General features: G+C 34.9%; 1 long non-coding RNA gene across 1 annotated transcript in view; it reads left to right on the top strand.

The window, feature by feature from the left end:
• The window catches only part of LOC143227226 (uncharacterized), a 30186-nt gene extending 13299 nt beyond the window's left edge, over window positions 1–16887 (top strand). The window contains exon 2 of the long non-coding RNA XR_013014946.1: window positions 16637–16887. This is a non-coding gene — a long non-coding RNA (uncharacterized LOC143227226). The remainder of the gene's footprint in view (window positions 1–16636) is intronic.
• Window positions 16888–26471: the final 9584 nt, after the last annotated feature.

Genomic DNA, 26471 nt, shown 5'->3' with positions numbered 1-26471 from the left:
AATTGTCTTTCACATATCCTGAACAAAAATGGGTATTTGGTGAAGAAATCATAGGTCAAAAGAAGTTATACTTCTCACTGGTGAAAAGATCATAGGTCAAAAGAGGTTATGCTTCTCACTGGTGAAAAGATCATAGGTCAAAAGAAGTTATACTTCTCACTGGTGAAAAGATCATAGGTCAAAAGAAGTTATACTTCTCACTGGTGAAAAGATCATAGGTCAAAAGAAGTTATACTTCTCACTGGTGAAAAGATCATAGGTCAAAAGAGGTTATGCTTCTCGCTAATCTAATCAACTGTTGCCGTCACAGTGGATATGAGGTTTGTTTATTAAGTCGAGTTAAGAGACTCTACTGTATTTTGCAAAATTACTGACGGTTGAATCAAGAATATTCGTAATTCAGTGATAAAAAGTAAAAAAAAAATAAGTACGTGCTATATTTTTGTATTGATGTTCAATATTGAAGTCAAGTCTACAATTATCATACACAACATTAAGCCAATAGGTGGAGAATCCAGGAGGGAATGCGGTGACAGGTGTTCTCCCCCACCAAATGTTAACCCCATAATGAAGTGTCTTCTTAATGAGGAATAGAGACCTCTGTATAATTATCAGAGAAAGTCGTTGTTTCAACGGCTAGGTTAGCATAGCAAACAGGATGTCGCTAATCCACCATTCTCCCGATTTAAATTTGTTTCGCTGTATATGATCTTTCATATGTACTGTTAATATGTTTAATAATCAAAGAGTCGGCGGTCAAGATAACGCGACTTCACTATTACGTAACCTAACAATGGGAAATTTAGGGCCATTATATTTGATGTACATATTCTTTCTAATATATTCTAATAACATGGAGTAGGTAACTTTGACATCAATTTTATTTAAAAGTACGCCTTAATAATCTTTCAGAAGCATTGCGCTTTAATTATTTTAAAGAAAAAAATACGTGTAGGCAAAATTTTGACAGAAAAAACAGTAACCATATCCAAGTAAAGTCCACAAAGTCTGTTAATTAAATTCATGATGTCATAACAAACATTTATCTCTGAACTCTATGGAATTACTAATAAGCAGTCTTAATAACTCTAGTTTATTACAAATTCTCAGATTAGAAAAATATAAAGTTTTATTCAATTTACCAGTCATTAAGCCTACAGTAACATTTCTGATTTTGTTTTATATAGCGCCCTATAGTGTTTACTTCTCTTAATAAATGGTTATTCAATTACATCGTTTCATTTTTAGGAAATCGTCAGCTTTTGATATGTTTGGAAGTAATTCTTACTATATAGGTGACTAGTGTGCTTGGACTTCGATGATTCGGGGTTCATGACTCTTTGACGTAAAATATTCACAACTTTTTGAGGCCGTGGTGTAAGCCAGTAAATTTTATTTTTCACTATTATAATTGTGTTTATCGTTCATTTATTATTTCCTTCTGTCGTTTAGGCCTCTCAGTAGTACAGAGGTATGTCTGCACACTTACAACACTAGAAACTGGTTTTCGATACCCTTGGTGGTCAGAGCACAGACAACCCATTGGGTAGCTTTGTGCTTAACTTCAAACAAACAATGTTTGAATATTCTAATTGCTGTATTTTTTTTGAAATTATGTTGTTGTTTTTCTTTCTAGTTACGTTGTTATTGATTTGTTAATATTTGTGGATAGATTGTTTATCAATATTGGCCTGAAGTCCTCGCCAGCTATTTGCTTATTAAGTGTGTTGCACTTATTTGTACGTGTTGTTATTGTGAATAAATTGTGTTTTCGTTGTTGAACCCTAAATTTAGCGGCGTGTTCATTTTAGATCGTTACAGTGGTTAGGTTATACTAGTTGATAAGGAAGACTGGTGGTGAATGCTACTGATTACCCACATTCCTTCTAGTTCATTGGTTAAAAATTAGGGATAACTTCGCAAATCTTGTGCACCGTCACGAGAAATTCTGAATTAAACAAACCACCATATCGTTCAAAACAAGAAAGAGATCTACGTGGCAACTGACCCTTCCAGATCTCATCAAGACAAATCTGCAATCTTTAAGAAATAGAGTACAATTGGAATCAGAAAATCAAAGTTTAAGAGAAAAGATGTCATCGTATTAATGCCCGGCATGGCCAAGTGTGTTAAGGCGTGCGACTCGTAATCTGAGGGTCGCGGATTACCCGTCGCGCCAAACATGCTCGCCCTTTCAGCCGTGGGGGCGTTATAATGTGACGGTCAATCCCACTATTCGTTGGTAAAAGAGTAGCCCAAGAGTTAACGGTGGGTGGTGATGACTAGTTGCCTTCCCTCTAGTCTTACGCTGCTAAATTAGGGACGGCTGGCACTGATAGCCCTCGAGGAGCTTTGTGCGAAATTAAAAACAAACAAAACAAATAAAGTCATCGCATTACAACCTTAGTAACGGACGCGACTATGCCACAATACTTGATGTAAAAATGTTCTTCAGATGCTGTCATGATATTCTTTATTTTAAGTCAGAGATCTAAGTAAGAACATATGTCAATTTATGTTGGCTATCTTTGATTGACTTTGCATCAGTGTAAGATTTTGATTAGTATATCTTTCACAAATACTATATTCAAATAAGACTAATTTAAAAGCAGAGCCATCTTATACCCTGAATATATTAATTAATCTTTAGCACTGGGATTTCAATACGAGTTTAAATTTATATTTGTTTAGTAAACTTATCTACAATCCAAGAGACAGTCTTGACATTATAAACCCCGTGAAACGTGACTTAACATAAACGTTGTTTAGCAAAGGCTCATAAGGAACGTGATCACGAGGCATTTTATGTCACGTACTACGATACACGGGCTAGGATGTACTACCCATAAATGTAACAACACAAACCTGTTGACACGTCTTGACCCCTTAATATGCCCACGCAAGAAGAGAAAAGCTTTAGCGAGGGTTCTTGTACTCATATATATAAAAGAAACAAATTCACAAGAGCTAGAGAATAAGGAAGTGTTAAAATAAATAAGAAAGAAGCAAGAGAAGCACTACTGAAATGTGACAAGCAAGAGATACAGCATTACTGAAATGTGACCTATTTCAAATATTACACAACAAGAATGCCTTTTTTCCTTAAAAACATGCGGTATTTCGTCTTCTACCTTAGGGCGCTCGACTTGTAATCTGAGGGTCGCGGGTTCGAATCACCGTCGCACCAAACATGCTCGCCCTTTCAGCCGTGGAGGCGTTATAATGTGACGGTCAATCCCACTATTCGTTGCTAAAAGAGTAGCCCAAGAGTTGGCGGTTGGTGATGATGACTAGCTGACTTCTCTCTAGTCTTACACTGCTAAATTAGGGACGACTAGCGCAGATAGCCCTCATGTAGCTTTGTGCGAAATTCCAAAACAGACAAACAAATGCTGTTCCAACATTAGTGTTTTAAAGATTGTGATAGGAAACCTACTTGATATTTGTTCTATATCAGCCGTTACTATAGATTTTCATCTTGGCTATGACGGTATTTTTACAAAAACGTCAATGTCCGCCATGGCCAAGTGGTTACGGCATTCGCACTCTGAGGGTCTCGGGTTTGAAACCCTTTTCCACTAAACGTACTCGCCCTTTCAGCCGTGCGGGCTATCTAATGTGATGGCCAATCCCACATCAAGCGTTAGTATAAGAGTAGCTCAAGAGTTGGCGGTGATGACTAGCTACCTTCCATCTAGTCTTTAGCTGTTGTAAAGGATTTACTGTTATACATTTGTTTTAATATTTACGTTTGTTTCAGTTTAATGCATGTAAGGTATATTATTAAATGTGTATTGCGCAAGTCCCTTCTGTTCTCTAAATTTTAGAAAAGTCTCGAATGTAAGAATCAACATTATATGTTTTACGAAAACACTAGCGTATCTTCGAATATTGTTGAACTTCCGAGAATCTCGCCTTAAAGCATATAAGTCGACTCGCCGAGAGACAAAAAAGTACATATTGTTTGGTCGTTACGGTCAGTATACTATAAGCTTTAGAAGGCTAACAAACGCTTGTAAATCAGAAAACTAGAGAATTTGACCAGGAACATGTAGAATTTCGAACATTACGAACTATGCAACTTCAGAGAATTGACTTCGGACGTTAGTATTTATACGAATTCATCGCATAACTTCAACAGAAAAAACTCACGTGAGAAGTATGAAGTTTGTGTGTGTTTTCTTATAGCAAAGCTTGATTTTTGTGTTTTTTTAATTTCACGCAAAGCTACACAAGGACTATCCGTCCCTAATTTAACAGTGTAAGACTAGAGTTAGGGCAGCTAGTCATCACCGCCCATCGCCAACTCTTGAGCTACTCTTTTGCCAAGAATCGTGGGCTTGACCGTCACATTATAACGCCCCCATGGCTGAAAGGGCGAGCATGTTTGGTGCGACGGGGGTTCGAACTCGCGACCCTCGGATTACAACTCGAACGCCTTAACCCACCTGGCCATGCCGAGCCTTATAGCAAAGCTACATTGGGGTATCTGCTGAATCTACCGAGGCAAGAATATAGTTAGCTAGTATTCCCGTCAGATAAAGTATATCTGTGTATCAACATAAAACTAATTTTCGCCTCGTGGACCTGGACCGCTGATAAAATATTCAGTTCTAGACCTGATAGAAGACTGAATATTGTTAGTGAATATGTAAAATGTTTGCATATAAATAATTATTTGTAATAACTGTTATTATGAATTGTATTGTTGTTTGTATATTAAAACATATTTGTGTTAAAAAAGGAAATTGTGTGGATTAATATTGTTGTTAAATATCACAAATTTGATACATATCAACATTTAATTAATTTTTAAATTAAAATTTCCGAACATATGAAATGGTAATACGTTAAAATACATAACATAATAAATCTGAGATAAATTATAATACCTAATACTGTGAAATTAGGAACGGCTAGGAGAGATAACCCTCATGTAGCTTTGCTCGAAATTCAAAACAAACTAATTACCTACACCAAAATTTGATATACATATATATACATACACACACACATTTTAGCTAATTATGACGAAAACAAATAATGCCGAACTTAACGGACAGACAAAGAAAACAAAGCATGTGTTGTATGGCTGAAAAAGTGGAATATATCCTAGTAGGAAAGGTGTTTTAAGATGAAGACTCGCACAGCGTTTGGAATAAGCCTTGAGTCTGTTTTAATCTTTATTTGCAAGCACATTGTAAAATTAAATCATTACTCAAATTTAGAAGCATATATGGGTACTAAAGTCTCCAAAGTCTTACATTTAACTTTATTGTTTATTGTTTGTAGCCGGATATAAACTTAGTTGCTCTAATGAAACAAACAAACAAACAAAGAGGAATTACAACGAACAAGCGGAGCTAGAGGGCGAACCATATGTATTTGTAAGTTGAAATTCCAACTCCATAGTGTTTGCATATCTACATTAACGGAAACAATTATAGTAACGTACAAACGATAAATATATAGGACTCACAAATAACGAGTATTGAAAACTAGACGGTGAGATTATTAAAATGCACAAAACATGATCACAAAAAACAAAGAATAAGCGAATACATTTACAATGCACGTGTATTTTATATGCTTATTGTTTTCACAGAGATTTATACATTGTTTATCATGCTTCCATATATTTTCCCAGTGTATGATTATGCAATATTGCTCTAAATATGTATTAATCACCAAAATTGAGCTAAGTAGTTGACCACCTTGGACGTCTCCAATATTCAAATAATTCCATCAATGTCTCAAAACGTTTCAGCTTTTTTACAATCAATATATCGTTTCACCACATTTGTTGTACGTTTATGACCATTTTCTACTTGGTAAATGAACCATTATCCCAAGTCGTGATCCCAAGGACAATGGCACGATGGATCAGAAGTTGCCTGTAATTTTCAGCAATAAAAATGCCAATAGATTTGCGTTGATCACTAACACTGATGGCTGAGATGAAGCTCCCATCTTAAACTAAACCACCAGTTGTAGATGTTGAACATTGACTAGGATGCCATTGTTTTCTCCGCCATCGAACAAACTGTCTCGACTGTTGCAGAATAATTCGAATTTAGATTCATCTTTAAACAGTCATCAACAGTCTTCAGCTTTGCTTATTCCACTGTATGTGGTCCGACGCCCGTTTCAACCCTTGCATTTAATTACATAATTATATTTTCTCAGCTATAAATCCATTCAGACCACTCCAGATATCTCACTATTCTCGAGATAGCATTCAGACCTAAATAGTCTGTCTTTCAAAGAACGCACCTTGAGACATGTAACATCATTTTTTGGAGTATTTGTATTTTCTACCTCAACCTTTTTCTATCGTTAACAGTGCCAGTTTTACCAATCATTTTGTTAATTCTTGCATGTACTCTTACCAAAACAAGGAGTCTTGCTTCCTTTTGTTAGAGGCCCAGCATGGCCTGGTGGTTAAGGCGCTCGACTCGTAATGTGAGAGTCATGGGTTCAAATCCGCGTCACACCAAACATGCTCGTCCTTTCAGCCGTGGGGGTGTTATAATGTGACAGTCCATCCCACTATTCATTGGTAAAAGAATAACTTAAGAGTTGGTGGTGGGTGGTGATGGCTAGCTGCCTTCCCTCTGTTCTTATACTGCTAAATTAGGGACGGCTAGCGTAGATAACCCTCGTGTAGCTTTGCGCGAAATTCAAACAAACCTTTTGTTGGTCTTGTATGTAGCCCCTACCGATGGAGACTTGCCGCAATTTTTTTCATGGCATTTCCTGAACTATAGAAACTTCAATTTTTACACTTTATCATGCGATATTTAATCCTGGTATTCATTACTGGATTACCGTTTCTGACTCATAGCATGTATTCCTGCACTTTTGTAGTCTTTATAGTCAATTGCATGAAATTTTCTGGTTAGTTTGGTGACAACCAATCGCAGTGTAAACTATCAGCACGTGACTTTACTCTGGTGTATGTCATTTTCGCATGATAAAGAGATGTAATTTCTGTTTCATTTGCCTTTTATATAATTTTTCGTAACCATTCTCTTAACTATTTCAAACACTGTATATGAACAGGAAGAAACACTTGAAGGTAATCGTGCATTTACTATTAACAGATAGCAAAAGAAAATTTGTAATTTAATAATAGAAATAACGGAACTTCAACTTTGTTTCTGACCAGTACTTCTCCAAATAAACGCTCGATTGCATAAGTTATTTTTAGTAATCACATATTCTCTAATACAGAAATGCTGGTAATTCAAGGTTTGCTTGGCATGATAAAACCCGGGACGGTATAGTCGAAATATTATTTTTTAAAAGGAACGTTTGTTTACACTGTAACAATTTTTGAATGTTTGTATAAAACAGAAAAATGTTTGTTTGTTTTTTAATTTAAATGTAATTTCATGATACATTATGTTTTATATTTAAATATTGTTTTGAATTAAGCACAATGGGCTATCTATGCTCTGCCCACCATGGGTATCGAAATCCAGTTTTCAGCGTTGCTGAGTCGGCAGATATATCGCTGTGCTTTGTGTTTGTTTTTGTATAGCAAAGCCACATCAGGCTATCTGCTCAGTCCACCGATGGGAATCGAACCCCTGATTTTAGCGTTACAAATCCGTAGACACATCCGCTGTTCTAACTGGGGGTCATCACTGAAGAGCAGAGAGGAAACGTTGCAGAGAATTCGCATTACATGACCAAAAATTGAGGTATAACCATTGCAGATAAAGTATGAATAGTTCAAACTTTGTACAGAGTTCAAAAATTGATGGCAAAAGTACAAGTAAAACAGTTTTCAAAAACTATAAAACGCGTGAATTTTGTGACATTATTAACATCAATTGGCCACAATGTAATTTTACATCAGTAATTTAAAGATATAGTTACAAATGTTTCCTATTGTTGTTTTCCATGCACACATTGTAAGTAATACTTTATGCGATCATTTCTCACGTTGATCATCTTTATTTGAAACTTATCATGTTGTCTTATAAGTTTTTACTCCCTCATTTACTTATTTAAGTAGCATTTTCACAGTATTTACTGATCTTCAAACTTTAACTTGTTTTTGTATTTGTTTTGAATTTCGCGCAAAGCTACATGAGGGCTATCTGCACTAGCTGTTCCTACTTTAGTACTGTAAGTCTAAAGGGAAGGCAGCTAGTCATCACCAATCACCGCCAACTCTTGGACTAGTTTACCTTCAAATAGTGGGATTCACCGTGACGTTATAACGACCCGACGGATGAAAGGGCGAGTATCTCTGGTGCTTTAGCTAGTCAGTATACACTGGTAAATATACCCGAAAGTCATAATCACCCTAGTTCTAATTGCAAGGCTGAAAGGTGTCATTATTGTTCGAAACGTAAACGTTTTGCATGAAGTCGTGATATGGTTCTTACTGAAGTTGAAACGATTAGAAAAAGTGGTCTACCAGAAAAGATTTAGAGTTCAATTAAAATAATATAATAAAACTGCGAAGCAGTAATAAAAAAAATTGTTATTTTCATTGTAATAATGTAGATTGTCTTAGGTCATAAGAAATAGTCAAAGAACATTTATTATTTTTCTCCAAAGTGTGCAGCGTGTTCTAGATATCACAGTCATATTGAAAAGCATTCTAACAGTGCAAATCAAAGTTTAAATGGAAAATACCCGAGCACTAACTAGCTCACGTAACTTGTAACTAGACTTTGATCAGCACCAAAACATTTTTGAATTTTTAATCACCCATTTTGAAACAATAGATCAAACCTTATACTTATGGAAAGCTTTATCTGAAAAACTGGTTTGGTAGATTTTTTTCATTAAAGTTGCCATCAAAAAATGGTGATTACTGTAGGATCGACTCACTATTTTTAGGGTTAATCTTGCAAATGAATGGATATAACTATTCCTTCATGTTTACTTTTTGACATCGATCTTGTAGCGAGATTATTTTGAATTTCTCGCAAAGCTACACGAGCGACAGTCGTCCCTAGTTTACCAGTGAAAGATTAGAGAAAAAGCAGTTAATTACCATCATCCAACACCAATTCTTGGTCTACCTTTTTTTACCATGAGCTGTGGGATTAACAGAAACATATAACGTTCCCATGACTGAGAGGTCGAGCGTGTTTGATGGGACAGGGGATTTAAACTCGTTACCCACAGATTGCAAGCCTAGCTCCCTAACCACCAGGCCATGCTGGGCTTTTGCAAAGAGTGTTGTTTTGTGGGTAAAGAAATTAAACAGATAAATATTGATTTTACACTTGAAATTTCTCTTTTTAACTTTGTAATATGTATATATATTTATTTATAAATTAACCTTAAGATCAACGTTATCACTCCGAAACGTTCATTCATACTATAAATTAATTTAATGCATTTAAAGTTAAATGCATGTAATTAAAAAAACTAAACTCTTATGTAAATTTGAAACAAGAAGAGTGAACCAAATCGACTTTAAAATAAAAGTTGAACAAGAATCACCTACCCATTTATTAAACTTTTTTTTGTAAATAACTAGTTTATTTTATGTTTAGATTTAACTTCTGTTAAAAAATAGAGAAATAAAAGAGAAACAAGTATCTTGTTAACCTGACATAAAATTGTTTATTTTTAAGTTTAGGTAACTTTTCGCTGTAAGAAAACAAACAAACCTACAAAAATAATTGACCCATTACTCCAAAATAATTTCAGAAAAATATAAGGTCAATATTTTGTTACACGAAGTTTCTGCTAGTTAGTAAATAATTGTCAGTATTTGGTAGTGATATTGAATCAATATAATGATTTCTAATATACTTTTTCGTTATCTAAATAAAGACGTTAACCGAGTCATTGGTAGCCAAATTCCACCCCCCCCCTCATCCCCCAACAAAACTCTCGGCATAGAATACATATATTCACTGTGTTATCTGTGATTAAGGGCTGTTTATTGCTCACAGTTTGGACATTGGTACGACGACATCTCAACCAACGCAAGAAAGCCATGGGTTTGACTTCATTGCCTCAACCTTGTATTCTCTGCTATCCTATGAATGACCCTAAACTGTTTATTTTAATGTTTAATCCTGAAAAACAAGAAACGAGCCGTAATGTATGTACGTATATGCACATATATATGGATTTTCGCATAATTTTAACGCTGGTTTACCAAATCTCCCACAAGCGAAGCGAAAGGGGGATATGAATATTCCTAAACAGCCTAATTAAGGATAAATATTTTCCCTTAAAAATAAATTATTTACATAATGTTTAGTGCGTGTTTTCTTATAGCAAAGCCACATCGGGCTACCTGCTGAGCCCAGTGATGGGAATCGAACCCTTGATTTTAGCGTTGTAAATCCGTAGACATACCGCGGGGGGCCATGTTTAGTGTCTTTTTTTCGATAGCTAAAGACACTAGTAGAAACAGTAACGGTTTTGACGAAAGCACGCACCTAGATACATAGAATTGAAGCGTATTCATGCTACGAAAATCGTTGTAAATACTTTATTAGACTCATTTAGATAATTCACTTTATCAGGTTAATTTTACTGAGACAGGCTGCAAAATCCTCTTGGATAATATTTTACTTTATTTTACTTTTTTTTCACTGTAATCTTGTTTGTATATAGATTTAAAACAGAGCTAGTTTTCTACAATGTAAGAAATCTCGTGTCTGAACAATTCGTTAGTTGCAGTAAGAATTTCGAAAGTTCCATTCAAACTGATTCCGAAATGTGACATGTTTATCAATATCAGAACAGCACAAGAAACATATTTTAAAATCAAGCTATGCTAAGGTTAAATTTTACGCAAAGTGTTAACTTTCTCTTTGCTATGCCTCGCTCTTGGTCCAGCAACATTGATCGAAAATATTCCATGTTACACTGGAATACTACGAAACTTGGCACCTTGCCAACCTAGTACTGAACAATTTCGGACGACAACATGGACTTTTATTACATCAACCGTGATTTCTTTAAACTGAAATATTCCTTTGGTGTACTATACTGAATATGATAAAAGCTTTTGTGTATAAATCATTGAACACGTTTACATTACAAATTAATGTTTGCACAGTGGCCCAAAAAATTACAAGTCATAGACCGAAATAACTTAGAATGCTTAAGCGTTTTCCATTCGGTGTGAAAAAAATTCAAAATTTGTTTATTTTATATCACTGATTTTATTTTAAAGCACATTTTTAATATTATTAAAATAATGTTCTTCTAACAAACACGAACTAGCAAAACAAGAGCTCTCTAATTACTTGCAATTGTTTGAGTTTGAAGAATTTACACACGTTTTGATTGTTTTGTATTTCTCACAGAGCTAGCTACTCGAGGGCTATCTGTGCTAACCATCCCTAATTTAGCAGTGTAAGACTAGAGGGAAAGCAGCTGGTCATCACCACCCACTGCAAACTCTTGGGCTACTCTTTTACCAACGAATAGTGGGATTGACCGTCACATTGTAACGCCCCCACGACTGAAAGGGCAAGCATGTTTGGTGCGACCGGGATTCAAACCTGCGACCCTCGGATTACGAGTCGAACGCCTTAACACACTTGGCCATGGGTGACCATTTACACACGAAGTAAATATACTCTGACCAATGTATATCCAAAGTTATCTGATAAAACACAAAATACAAACAAGGTTTTATAATAAAGTGATTTATTTTTTTGGGAGGATATATTACATGTTTCGACATTGTACCTGAAAAAGACAGACTAATGTCCTGTCGAAACATGTAGTATCTTCCCCCCCTCAAAATAAATAATTTTATCATACTTATAAATCGTTGCTTGCCCTCTTGTTACTACATTATAACGGTATTTTCATACTTAAATAATCAAATACATTTTGTATACACGCTGAAAGCTGGAGAAAAAAAGTCTCTTACTCAAATTTTTATCGCTTCTAAAGTTCCCAAAAACGTTTGTGTATAAACAGCATATTTTAAACGGCGTTTTATTCTCCTATTTGAAGTCTGTAGTGAGAACTTAAAGAGGAATTTGTTTGTCTTTTTAATTATAAATATTAATTGTACATGATGTATGTGCCTTTTTTAAGAGAAAGTTGCTGTTTGAAGAAGGACTGGCGAGCGAGAAAAAGCAAAATAACACTGCAGAACAAAGTTTTTGCTTCTTGAACACTGTTGGGTGTTGCTTATAGATTTTTGGCTGCTGATCACGAAAATCACATCCAGATTTGCCCATCACGTACCGTTTCATCGAAATCTTCAGTTTCACCAGGACATTGCTACAATGGAAAAACAATATCAGGGCAACTATTCAATAGAATCCGTCAACGCTTGCTGACTACTGTTGGACACTGCAACGTGATGCACCGGACATTGAATACGAACGAAAATCAGAAGCAAAACACTTTTAATTATGTTGACCTTAATAGCGTATTAGAAACATAAACGCAATTAAATACGTTTTTGCCAGTAAACAGTTAACTGTCTATTTCTCAGAGTTCCTACGTGATGAAGCAAAACCAAAACTATATTTGTGAATACCCACCAGGTACCTGTCACAATCAGCAAAAACTTTTCGGGAAGCAAAACTTTTCAAAAAAATTGTTGTGCAGTGCAATTATTTAAAGCGGGATGGAACGCGCTGTATTACTGTTTGTTTATTTTGAATTTCGCGTAAAGTTACTCGAGGGCTATCTGCGCTAGCAGTCCCTAATTTAGCAGTGTAAGACTAGAGGGAAGGCAGCTAGTCATCACCACTCACCGTCAACTCTTTGACTACTCTTTTATCAACGAATAGTGGGATTGACCGTCACATTATAACGCCCCCACGGCTGAAAGGGCGAGCATATTTGGTGCGACCGGGATTCGAACCCGCGACCTTCGGATTACGAGTCGAACGCCTTAACGCGCTTGGCCATGCCGAACCTTGCTGTATTACCCTCCTCTCCTTGATTGAGCTCCAGTGGTTAATAATGAGAAAGGTGATTAATCAGTTAGGAAAACAAATACAAATATGCCTACTTAAAGACACTGGACTTTCCTCACTACATTGGTCAACTGTCTGGTAATAATATACTGTAGGGAAACGGTCTTTTAGGGGATTTTGTGTAGTACAAAAGAGAATCATAACAAAATCGATGTCACTGCGGGCAACATAATGTAAAAAAAAAAAAGTACTTAAACCCGTTATATTTGTAAAGCATTTAAATACATAGTAGTTCTCGTTGATTTGACGTTGAGCTGTTGGTTTATATTATTCAAGACTGATTTTCGATTAATACTAGAACTATTATTAATTATTAATGACTGACTTTCGATTATGTATAGCTGATTTGTACTGAGTAACGTCATATCCACAGGACACGAACACTTACAAGGGCTTTCTGCACACTGTTTTATAATCCTAAATTCATTTATAAACCTTTGATTAAAAATCTTCGAAACATTTGTGTGTGTATTGGAAACCAATAATTTAATCAAAAAACAGTGAAATTTAATAAGAAGAAAAGTAAAAGGCACTTTATTTATTATTGTTTACATTTAGAGACGACCCCTTGCTTCTTATTCCCAATTCAAAGTCCACTAACGATCCGTTATAGAACAAGTTTATTTGCAGCATTTGGCGTACAATGAGGTCAGGCCGCTGGTTCGTCGATTGTTGTTGTTTTCGCGCAAAGTTACACAATGGACAATTTGCGCCTTGTCTTCTAGGGGGAAACAAATCCAAGATTTTTAGTATTTTACATCCGTAAACATAACCACTGATCAACTACTGTTTAGTGGGTATTATATATATTCATCAGTTAAACGTCCTTTTTTTTTAATTTATTAATGTGTCATGATGTGTGTTTATGTGTAATTCTATTGATCATAAACTTTATATGTGTATAAATATGTAGAGAAAAGGCTTAAAAAGTTAACTACATGTTATTAGAGAGGGCGGTTCTTCTCAAAATTGTATTTCTTACCCTGTAGTTTAGAGCTAACTCTTTAAAATATTATAATATCTTATATATGTAATGTTTCATGACTGTGGTTTTTTTTAGAGGTCATATTTGACTTCTCGGCGTATTGTAGGTAAATAACTACATGTGTATTAGTTCATCTGATGTACAAAGTAATTTTTATTGATGTTGAAGACACCATCTGTTGTGTTTCCCCAAGATGGCCAAAGGTTATGATAACAGTAACATGTGACAAAGTCATTCAGCGGTTCAGACAACACAATAGAGTAAAATAGCATATAGAAAATGTAAAAAAAGAGTATAGAATAGCCTATTTGGTTCATAGAAATGACTGGTTTATGACCGATATAGAACTAAGCTGTTAAATGGAGAGACTAACGTACTTAGTCCATAGTTTAGCTTGAGATGACTGGTACATGATTTAACTATAATTAAGTGTTTCATGACAGATATAATCTTACCAAGCTCGAAGCTAAGTCTAGAATAACTGATCCATGACTGAGATAGATTTAAGTAGTTTCTGACAGAAGTCAACCTACTTAACGGATAGAGTTAAGAATAACATATCTATTACAGAACTATAAATAACTAACTATTGCTGTCTCATGATTACTTTATGACAAAGTTGTTCTTCTTTTTTAATAAACTAAATTTAATGAAGTGAAATCAGCCACGTAACCCTTACCCTCAAGTGTTATTTCTGTATCTCTTCTGCCATCACTTTTCCTGCATATTGATTACCATACAGTGGTAATACCGTAGCAAACAATAAACTGGTTCAGAGTATATAGTGACATTCCTATTGTTGCTATTGGTAGTTTTAGCAGAGTCTAATATTAATGATTTGAAACATTATAATAACTTATAAATGCCACGTAAAAATTTATATTAATCTCAGCCAAAAGCTCTAACTAAGTTGTAATAATGAAACTGATAAGATCATAGACAAGAAAGAAGTTTTGAAGTTTTTCACTTTAAACGAGAGTGATGAAGAAATACATTTTAACTTTTTATTTATAAGTAAACATGCGGCAAACATTCTTAGAAGGATGAATAGCTATGTTTTCTAGATATTTATCTATCTATAGCTTTTTTTAGGTAAAACAATAACTTTTTAGGTAAAATAATAACTTTTTTAGGTAAAACAATAACTTTTTAGGTAAAACAATAACTTTTTTAGGTAAAACAATAACTTTATAGTTATAAAACAATAACTTCTAGTAAAGGATATAGCTTCCAATATCGTAAAACCTTTAACAAGTATCTTAAAAGTGTAGCAAGAAATGTAGCCATTGATATAATGAAACATAAGGCCTGAAATATTTGCTTTATAAAACCTATAGTCCCTTGTGTAACCTTGTGCGTTATAACACCGGTATTGAGAAGGCAGCCTTCTGTCCTATAAAATCGGTAGTGAGCATTGTAGCTTTCTGTCTTATAAAACCTGTAGTGACCAGTGTAACCTTTTGTCCTACAAAACCTGTAGTGATCAGTATAACCTTCTGTCCTGTAACATCTGTAATAGCCAGTGTAACCTTTTGTCCTGTACTACCCGTAGTGACCAGTGTATCCTTTTGTCCTGTACTACCCGTAGTGACCAGTGTATCCTTTTGTCCTATAAAACGTTCAGTAAATATATTAGTTTTCTATATTATAAATTTATAGCAAAGATTGTAGTTTTCTGCATCGTAAATTTATAGTGAAAAATGTAGTTTTCTGTATTATAAATTTATAGCGAAGACTGTAGCTTTTTGTATTAAAAATTTTAGTAAGGAATGCAGCTTTGTTTAAAATTATTACTAGATGGCTAAACATTTGATGGTGTTAATGTTTTGAGACATGATTCGAAATACTTAAAATGTTCGATAAATGATTTACTTATTAACGTATAGCTTGTTTATTGAGCTACTAGATGGCAGCACATTCTGTCATTATGTAGGCCCATCAATATTTATCAAATTTACTGAGATATGAAGTTTTAAATATTTTGCAATGATTAATACTTAGATGTTTTATAAAATATACGTTACATACTATGTTAACTTTAGAAATACGAGCCATCTGTAAATAATTTGTCCTCTTATTCCTTCATTTCTATTTAATATTTTAAAGTTATCTCTGCTATATTTGATTATTTCAGTAGATATTATCACTATTAATGTAAGTAAACTGTGCCAAAATACTAGTTTATGTTTCCCTTGCAATCATGTATTTAGTTTCCTTCTCATATTCAGCTAAAGGTGAAATTTTTGTGTCATATTTTTATCATTTTTTTATACTTATTTATTTTGTCTTTCATTTATTTTAGTTTGTTTTATATAAATGCTTCCAACATTCACATGTATTACAACTATCAGTTTTGTCTTCAGCTATATTAAAAGTTTGGCTATATCTAACCTGGTTGATCGGTCAAAATATAAGAAAGATATCTTGTTCTTATTTTCTAAATTATTTCATGACTTGATAAGATATACCAAGTATAAGTAGTAACAAAGTAACTTACTTTTTATTTATTTTTTCAGTAAGTATCTTTAACTTAATACTTTTATCTCTGTTTTATAAAACGTCTTTACAGTTCTTTCAATAATATCAGAATCAAACCCCATTTAATTGCTACATACTTGAAAATAAAACTGCAGTACACACTATTTCATAAGTAGACATACCAGCCAAGTTTTGAACATTCGATCTTTTGAAATCTGTCGTTCTCGTACAGTAGATAAGAAAGGCAGCAGGATCTAATGGTGTTTGTTCTTTTGACATGAAAGGCCTAGGACAAGACTTACAGTGTAAGGCTATTCGAATGCATCACAACCATCAGACCGGATAGGACCAGACATGGACTTAAAGAAAGCTACAGAACCGTTTTAATGTAACGTACTTGAACTCTGTATTTTGAATCGAATTATCAAATTTCTGTAACTGCTTCTTTTTTTCCGTAGAAAAGAATATTTTAACAGATGTCTACACAAAGTTTGTTTGCTTGTTTAGAATTAAGCACAAAATTACATAAAGGGCTATCTGTGTTCCGCCCACCACCTGGTTTTTAGCGGCGCGAATCTACAAATATGCCACTCTGCCACCAGAGGGCGGCTACACAAGCACTAATATTTCTTAATTTTGAAACGGTAGGCATTTAACTGCACCTAGGAAAGAAGCTACTGGTCGGTCTCAGTTTTTTATGTAAAGTAATGGATAATATATGAAAAATACAACATTAGTAAAACGTAAAACAAAATAGATATAACTGAAATTTTATAAACTTTTGTTTTCTTGTAAAATCGTCCATTTTTGATGGTTTACAACTCGTTTAATAACAATTTTAATTTAACAATTCCCTGAAAATTGTATTCATTTTGTTTTCAAAAACGTTTACTAAATATACTTACCTAGTATTTTGTAAATTAAGTAAATAGGAAATATATACATTTTATATTTTTATATATCATACAATACTAGTATCGTTTTTTCTGCGCTGTTGTAATTTTAAAATATTTTATTGGATATTCAGTTAGATATATTAGTTGATCATTTAGTTCGAAGGTGAAAAAATATTTATTATTAATTAGACGTGAACACAAATTTTATTTGACTTTGTAAGTCATTTTTTCCCTATTTTTTGCTATTTATTTTTAAATCGTTGCTAAAGTACTTTATTCTCTGTGTGTATAATGAGGGAAGTAAACTTGTAAAAACGGCAGTGTTCAACCAAATGTTTCACAATAAAACTGCAATTTACTTGATTGGAAAAATATTTAGACGAATAACAATTTATTAATAGTGCATGGTAAGAGAATCCCAAATAATGATAAAATGAAGAAAATATTATTGTTTTTATACGAATGTAAAACAATATAAATATGATAGTTCTGTCTGTTGTCTGATGTACGCGATGTTTTGTTAAGATCTTCAATAAATATTGTATGGAGGTTAACTAGGTTTATGCGGAAATACATTCAAATTTTTGTTTTGCGGTTTTTTTGGTTTCTTTGCGTTTTTTAGCACTACTTTGCCCCTATTGATAGATCTTCAGCAAATCTGGCGTGAGGTTTTGTAGAGTCTTTGCGGAGATACTGCAGACTTGCGGTATTGTTATATATTGTTTACTAGTTGGAGTTGCCCTCCCATGGACGGAAGTTATGTAAATTCATTATTAATGAAAGGTTATCTTAGGACATGAAAAGTTGCTTTCCTTCTAAATGGCCCAGCATGACTACGTGGCAAAGACCCTCGACTCGTAAGATGAAGGTCGCGGGTTCGAATCCCCGTCATACTAAACATGCTCGCCCTTTCAGCTGTGGGGGCGTTATAATATGTGGGTCAATTCCACTATTCGTTGGTAAAAGAGTAGTCGAAGAGTTAACGGTGGGTGGTGATGACTCGTTGCCTTCTCTCTAGTCCAGTGGTGCACAAACCTTTTGAGTCAGGGGCCACAAACAGACTTCTCGTAACTATTGGAGGCCACAAAAAAGTGAAGATTGAAATCGTCCCACAGTTGTTTCACACAAGATGGACATCACATTTAATGACACACAAATAACGATTACATCAAAGAGTTTGCACATTATTCTAAGAAATGTTATGATACGTCAACTGTCACAAAGTCAGTGCGATGGATGGTGCTGCATGTCATCTACGAGCTTAGAAATGTCTGGCTTGATGTTTGACGTTGAAATTTGACGTTGAAAGACGCAAGACTGCTTCCAGATGATCATCAGTCAGCTGATTGCGAGTGTTGTTTTTGTTCAATTTCATATGCGCAAAAGCCTGTTCGCAGCAGTACGTGCTGCCAAACATGCTGGTGTGGACAAGTGCGTTCTCTTTCAGATTAGCAAATGTATCAGGCAACGTTTTGTAGAAGTCAAGCAAATTATTTTCTCGGTAAATAGCACGCAGTTAATCAGATGCCTGGAGATCAGTAAGTTCGAGCTGATATTCTGCTGACAAGTGATCCAATGACACACTGAACGGATCAGCAAAAAGTTTCATCAACACTCCGCATTGGTCAAAGTCATGAATCAAAGTATCTAGCTTCCAAACATAAACTTGTGTGCCAATGTCCTGATTCTTCTGTAGCTGTGACTGAAAAGTGGAAAAATGCACGAAGTTGCCTGATTCTGCTTGATGTCGGAATAACTGCAACTTTGTTTTGAAAGCTAAGACGTGATTTGCAAGCTGACAGACAAGCTGGCAACTTCAAATTCAGATCATTCAAGTGTTGTGTCATGTCGACCAGAAAGGTTAAATCAGCTTGCCATGCTGGATCAGTCATGGAAATCACTTCTGCGTCTTTGTTCTTGCTTCTGAGGAATTCTATCATCTCATCAATCAACTACCAGAATCTTCTGAGCATCTTCCTTCGACTCAGCCAACGTACTTCACAGTGATACACAAGGCCACCATAGTCTGAATCAATTTCTTGAAGAAGACTTCAAAACTGACGGTGATTGAGCCCTCGTGATTTGATGAAATAAATGGTTTTCGTCACTAATGCCATCAGTGCCTGAAAACCAAGTTCTTTACTGCACAGGTTCTGTTGATTAATAATACAGTGCAACTTCACAAACTGTCTGTTCTGCTTTCCTCGATGCTTCATTAACAGTGCTACCAGCCCGCTACTTTTTCCGGTCATGGCTGGTGCCCCTTCAGTTGTCACACTTACCAGTTTCGTGAAATCCAATGAAACACTAATACAAAGGCCTACTGTCTCCTTGAATAAAGCAGACCCAGTTGTCTGACCCTTTATGAAACCCATGCCGATTAGTTCCTATGTGATATCAAACGATGACGACACACCACGAACAAAAACTAGTAGCTGTGCTGTTGAACTGATGTCACTCGACTCGTCTGCTGCCAAGTAGACAATGTTGGCTGCTTTATTTGTAAGCTGCCTTGTCACATCTGCTGAGAGGTGTGAAATTCTTCGTTGAACTGTCATACGATTCAAACCACCGTCTGTAGCTTGCGAACTGCTTCCGAACACAACTTTTCCGATGCAGTAATCATACATTGCTTGACAAAATCACCATCATCAACGAAATATCGTAACTGACCTCACATGCTGCACCTAAATCTGCTGACTGTTTTGATAAAACGTTCTGCTGATGATTCAGCGACCGCCGCAGATATTCAATTCCAGCTGTGGAAATCTTTATGCTTCGACTTATAATGATGCTTTATATTGCATACCTTCACCACTGCTACTGTCAAATGACACAGAAGACAAATCATGTTCTTCTGTTGCTGAACAAAACAGTATTGCGCAGTCCAATCATCATGAAACAGCCGGTTTTCGTCGTCAACTTTTCTTTTACAATTACCTGCCATTTTTGTTACGAAATAATATCAAAATAGGGCTCGTAAGTAAATCTCGAAGAACAGTTGGAACGCGTAAAATTTCGTAATTACGGAAATATTACGTCATTGAGCCAATGATTAAAAACCTATGCATTAACAAAATTTGCTTATTAAATTTTCTTCATTGCTTGACACAAATATGGAACCATCCAGTATCTAATCTAATGCATATTCTTTTATAGCGCTTAATCTTCGCGCAGGCGCGAACTCTCTATGTTTGATTTTCCCGTTGGACATCGCGGGCCACTCGGCGACTCGTCGCGGGCCGGACTTTGTGCACCACTGCTCTTATCTTACACTCCAAAATTAGGGACGGTTAGCGCAGATAGCCCTCGAGTAGCTTTGCGCAAAATTAAAAAACAAATCAAACCAAACCCTTATAAATAATTGTAAAAAAAAAAACGTACAAATGCCCAGGAAAATTACAAAACAAAAATGTGAAACCGAATATTTTCATGTATTTTCACATGAACACAGTGAATTATCATGCCAAATTTGGTGAAGATCTATCATCAGGGGGAGATGTAGTGGTAAAAAAACCCACAATAACACAAAAACGACTGTAAAAACTACAAAATACAAAACTGAAAAGTTATATATGTTCCACACGCATTTAATGAGCTTCCATATCAGTTTTGGTGAAGATCCATCCACAACTTGCGAACTAGTTATATGGACATACAACAGTGCTCTTATATTTATATAGATTATGTTTAGCTGCCATCTAGCGACGAGATTAAAAAGCTCAAAGAGCCCTTATTTCTGTATTTATGTTATGTTTCTTAAGTAACATTATTTATGATATTTTAAAATATTTTAAAAACTACGAAGGTTTATCTTTGGTCAGTCACATTAATAATATTCTGGTTCATAATGTTTGTAATAACTTCAATATATATCAATCTAAATAGATATGAAGATTTAGTTGTATTGTGTAGATTTAGGACTACCATAAATATCTCAAACTGGTCAAATCTCGTGAGAAATATTAGGCTTACGGCCGAAAATAATCAAGTGTATTGAACTGCTATTTCATTTTTATTTAAATATTATGGATTTTAGTTTCCTTGTATATTTATTTGTACTACTAAGTACTTTTAGTGCGTTTATTCTGTAGGAATCTTTAAAATTATATGTATTTATTATGTTCTGGTCCAGTTAGCTTCTTTGTATCAGGAGCTTAACTCTTGTTAAATATGGCTACTTCAAATAATAAAAAATAAGAATTTTGATAAACGAATGTTCAACTCAATAATCTGTAGTCCTCTAGAGAGTCAGTGGTAGGTTTATGGACTTACAACGGTATTACAAAAGGATCGATTCCCGTTCTAGTGAAAATTGTTAATTACGGCATAACTTACGAAACAGTAACGTAGTCATCCAGTTTGAAATATTTCTTGGTCTTTTTTTGTGTGTGTTAGGCCCTTGACTCGTAATCTTAGGGTCCCGGGTTCGAATTCCCGTCGCACCATATATGCTCGCCCTCTGAGCCGTAGGGATGTTATTAGTGAGGATCAATCCCCCTATTCTTTGGTAAAAGAGTAGCCTAAGAGGTGGTGGTGGGTGGTGATGATTAGTTTCCTTCCCTCTAGTCTTATACCGCTAAATTAGGGACGGCTAGCGCAGATAGCCCTTGCGTAGCTTTGCGCGAAATTCAAAAAGAATTTTATTTTGTTTTCGATTGCAGTAATCACTGGTAATTTAAAAGCAAGAAACTCGTTTGTTCTTATTAACTGTATTAATTTATTAACTATATTTATCTAATACTTAATGATTCAAAAATTAAGTAAACGTGGAAGTATTAGTAATATTATTTCAACCATGATATCACCTTTTTAAGATGTTTTACTGCATTAAACCGGGATATTACATGATAATTTGTCGAACATTCTAATGAATAATAGTAAATGTAAGATGCTATGAGCTTACAACTATAAGCCGCTAGACATCATGATAATACCAAAGCGGATATCGTCGAGTTATTTCTTTTGAACAAGTAGTGATACGAATACGTTAAATGTTCACATTTCAAATGTTTTCATTGACATATTTAACAATTACGGTCGGGCGTTCAGAAAAATAGCCGCTAAAAGTCGACTTTTTCAGCTTTTTAACATAGGCAAAATAAACGGATGGACAGAGGGGGCGTTAGACCTCCACTTTTATTGCTGATAAGTACACCAGTCGATAATTATAAGGCTGCCTTACGTTGCAAGCACGCGTTTTACTGGGAATATTTGAGAAGTTACCCTGTTTGAAGCGTATAAATGCCACACTTGTCGTGAGGGCGGGAAGGTCATACCCTCTGATCCCCATAAAATTATCATGTTCATATCTTGCATGCAATTGACAGTCTCTTCATGTAAGGATATCTTCTCCTGGGTCAAAGAAACATTTTAAGTAAAAATAAATAAATAAAGATATCTCATTTACTTTATGAAAATTTTCCGATGTATGATATAAATAACTTAGAAATTTGTCATTTTTGAGCCATTCAATCACTTTAATCTGAAAAGTAAAGGCAACCCTTTTTATATACAAGTGTTCTATAATTTTATCAAATCTGGATAAAATTAAGAGATAAGAGATGGCAGCAGCATCGCACATTTTGGAATATGACATACACGTATAAGATAAGAGGTTTTTAGAATTATGCGCAACGATAAATGAGTTTGTTTGTTTGAATTTCCCGCAAAGCTACTCGAGACCTATCTGTACTAGTCGTCCCTAATTTAGCAGTGTAAGACTAGAGGGAAGGCAGCTAGTCATCACCACCCACCGCCGACTCTTGGGCTACTCTTTTACCAACGAAAAGTGGGATTAACCGTCACTTTGTAATGCTCCCACAGCTGAAAGGGTGAGCATGTTTGGTGCGACGAGGATTCGAATCCACGACCTTCAGATTATGAGTCTAGCACCCTAACCACCTGGCCATGCCGGGCCGGATTGGATTATAAGATTACACAAAGCAAAGTCTCTAATTAAAGGAAGCATCGATTCATGTTAGTGATTCAACTGTTATCAGTTGGTAAGTTGAACGTTCTCACACACACATACTATTTGTATGCTCAATTGCATTTTGTATTCTTAGAAATGTTACTTAAATACAAATAAACAGAAGCTTTGTTGGTGGTGTTTCTGTTTATTTTTCATTTAAACGTGTGCAAAGATCACTAAAGCATAATGACTATTAAAAATAGAAATGTAGTTATGTTAAATCTCATACAATATAAGGTTAAAATGCCATATACAAAAATGTAAAAACTAAAAGAGAACACCTATCATATAATGTACATCAGGAAGATGGAAACAGAATGTCTGGATAATGAATATGAAAACACTAAAATACAGTTTAAAAATGTAACGCGAAACTTGGAAGTTAAAAAACCATCTAAATAACGTGTATCGTATATGGAAAAAATAAAAATTGAGTTACAATATAACATACTAAACATCTCAAGCTTAAAATCGGTTAAAGCATCGTACACTGAACATTAAAGTCACTTCTAAAATATTATATTACAAATTATTTGCATTTGTTACTGTGAAACTGTGAGTTGATTTTGTAATCCAACAAAACGAAGAAGTGAATCATGAGCAGATGTTTCATGTCGGAAAGATGCAGGGATCCTTCACTACCAAAGATCTCAACAGAAAAGTGGCCATTGTTAGTGTGAAAGTAAGACGTTCTACTGGAAATAGTTATGTTGCAAGTTTTATCAACTTACCTTAATGTTACAAACTGTACACAAACAAATAGTGAATGCTTGTTTATAATAATAAAATCACTGCCAACCTCGTGGTAAGTGGACGGTTTTTTTTTTTTTTTTGTAGAAATGCTTTTTCTGTTCTCATAACTTCTACCCTTGGAAAAATATAGTTTGTCGGTATATAGAAGTTATTCACATATGTCAAAAGAAAAACGTATAAACATAACTCCACTTAGTATTTTAATGTCATTTTTATATTTCCTATAAATTCACTGTTATTCTATTAACTGACAACAAGTGGCGACTGCTGTATTTTAAACTTACCTTAGACGAGAGCACTTGCTTACAACAAACGTACAAGTTAACCTCTTTGATTTTTGCAACAGTCTTTTACGGCAAATGCTATTTTCTTGAGCAGCAACAAGAATAAAAATTATTTTTTTAGATTGTCATTGACTTAATAAGGTAGCCTATTCATATTTACTGAAGAAAAATCGGAGCTTAATTAATAACACAAGTACATACTTTCATATACATATGTATAACTATATACCACATACATCTGGTAGAAGTGGAGTCTTAAACTTCAAAGACAACACTCATTGCATCGCATTGTATAAAGTGGAGTTTTGCAAGATGTTTACTAGTTTACTCTTGGTCTAAGCGTTGATTAATTGTTAGCATGATGCACTGTGAAGCTGGGTCAGAGAGGTGGAAAGTCCACGGCTTGCGTCTCTTTGTCTTAAAATTGTACTGACAATTCGAATATGTGACTTCTTTATTAGAGTCACAATCAAATCCCATTTTTCGATCAATGTTGTTGGTGGATGGTGCTGTAAGCTGCTTTCCTTTTAGTCTGTCAGTTAAAAATTAGGGTCGGTTATAAATAAACAACCATTTTGTAGCATTGTGCGAATTTCCGAAAGAAACTACAATTCCCTCAATACAAGATATATCATGACGAACTTGTGTTGTTTCTGTCTTTTAAAGAGACACTAAATTCACAGTACAATGTACGAGAGAGCAGTTTTGGATTACAAGGTAAAATGTTAAAGCAAAACATTCTACAATTAACGCAGCCTTTATGGTCGATTTAAAGCTACACTTTTATCAACGAATAGTGGGATTGACCGTTACATTTTAACGCCCCCACGGCTGAAAGGGCGGGCATGTTTGGTGCGATAAATGAGTTCTGCAAAGAAAAAATGTTCTTTGGAAAGTAGAAATATATTTATTCAGCTGAATAATTTGTTGTGAATTAAAGTTAGTAAATAAATTGAAACACTACATTATACACGATATCTGGGATATGATGTTTCTAGCAAGTGAAAATAAATATTTAATTTTATTTTTATTAGAGTAAATTCAAATTAAATTACAAAACACAAAGCATAAATGTAACTGTTATCTACAATTCCAAGGTAGGTTAGTTATAGCTAGTTTCGTTGAATAATTTGTGCTTCTTATATAATGAAAGACAGCTTTATTCAAAATTCTATACGTGGCGCCACCTGCAATAGAGTAGATTTTAGTGAAAGGGTTATTGGCTACAGCGTTTCTCAAGTTTATATAAAAAATATCTTGAAACTTTTGAAATTAAACCACCAACTGCTAATAAAAAAAACACACACACAAGGCTTCATCTCTAAAATAAAGGACTATTGTTGCGAATGACTGAATGCCACAAATGAAAGTTGAGATCCTTCTCCACCAGCATGAGTGGTGGACCAACTAGATTCTCTTAAGCACCGCCCTCTCCTATTTCGGTCACTGTTGACTGTGTCTCGCCTACACAAATAATGTAGATTATTTGCCCATCTTCTCCCCTGAATCACAAAACTTCAGCCTACAGTTGTCTAACGTCGCAAAAGTCGTCACGTTATCACGAGGAAATCTCGCGGGCGCGTGACTACAACAAGAACCTCACGTGTCTCCCTAGCAACGATCGCCCGAATGGTGAGTTTGATAATGCACATATTGGGCCCACCATTGTTGATCATTCTTATAAAAAATTAGCTTGTTGATGGTGAATAAGCATGCGATCATGCTGGCTTGGCAAGAAATACGTCAGTTGATGCATAAAGTGTTTGACCAATACATAGAATCAAGAAGCAAATGAGAACCAATGGGAAAATCTGATTATGTTGAATTAAAAAGACATTTTTTAGTTTTATGAGTCACTGTGGTATAGTTGCTTTGTTGTCAAGATTATTGTCATATATAATAAAACTATTGAAATATTACGAGACTTTACAGTTCCATAAGATTGGTCAAGGTGAGAACTTAGACTTTATGTGTAAAGTAATTGTAACAGTTATGTGTAACGTAATTGTAACAGTTATGTGGGGGCCCGGCATGGCCTAGCGCGTAAGGCGTGCGACTCGTAATCCGAGGGTCGCGGGTTCGCGCCCCCGTCGCGCTAAACATGCTCGCCCTCCCAGCCGTGGGGGTGTATAATGTGACGATCAATCCCACTATTCGTTG

This window comes from Tachypleus tridentatus, chromosome 9 (assembly GCF_004210375.1).
Source record: "Tachypleus tridentatus isolate NWPU-2018 chromosome 9, ASM421037v1, whole genome shotgun sequence".
In the NCBI taxonomy this organism is placed as follows: Eukaryota; Metazoa; Arthropoda; class Merostomata; order Xiphosura; family Limulidae; genus Tachypleus; species Tachypleus tridentatus.
Note: the sequence above shows the minus strand (reverse complement) of the source record. Positions and strands in the feature narration are given on the sequence as shown.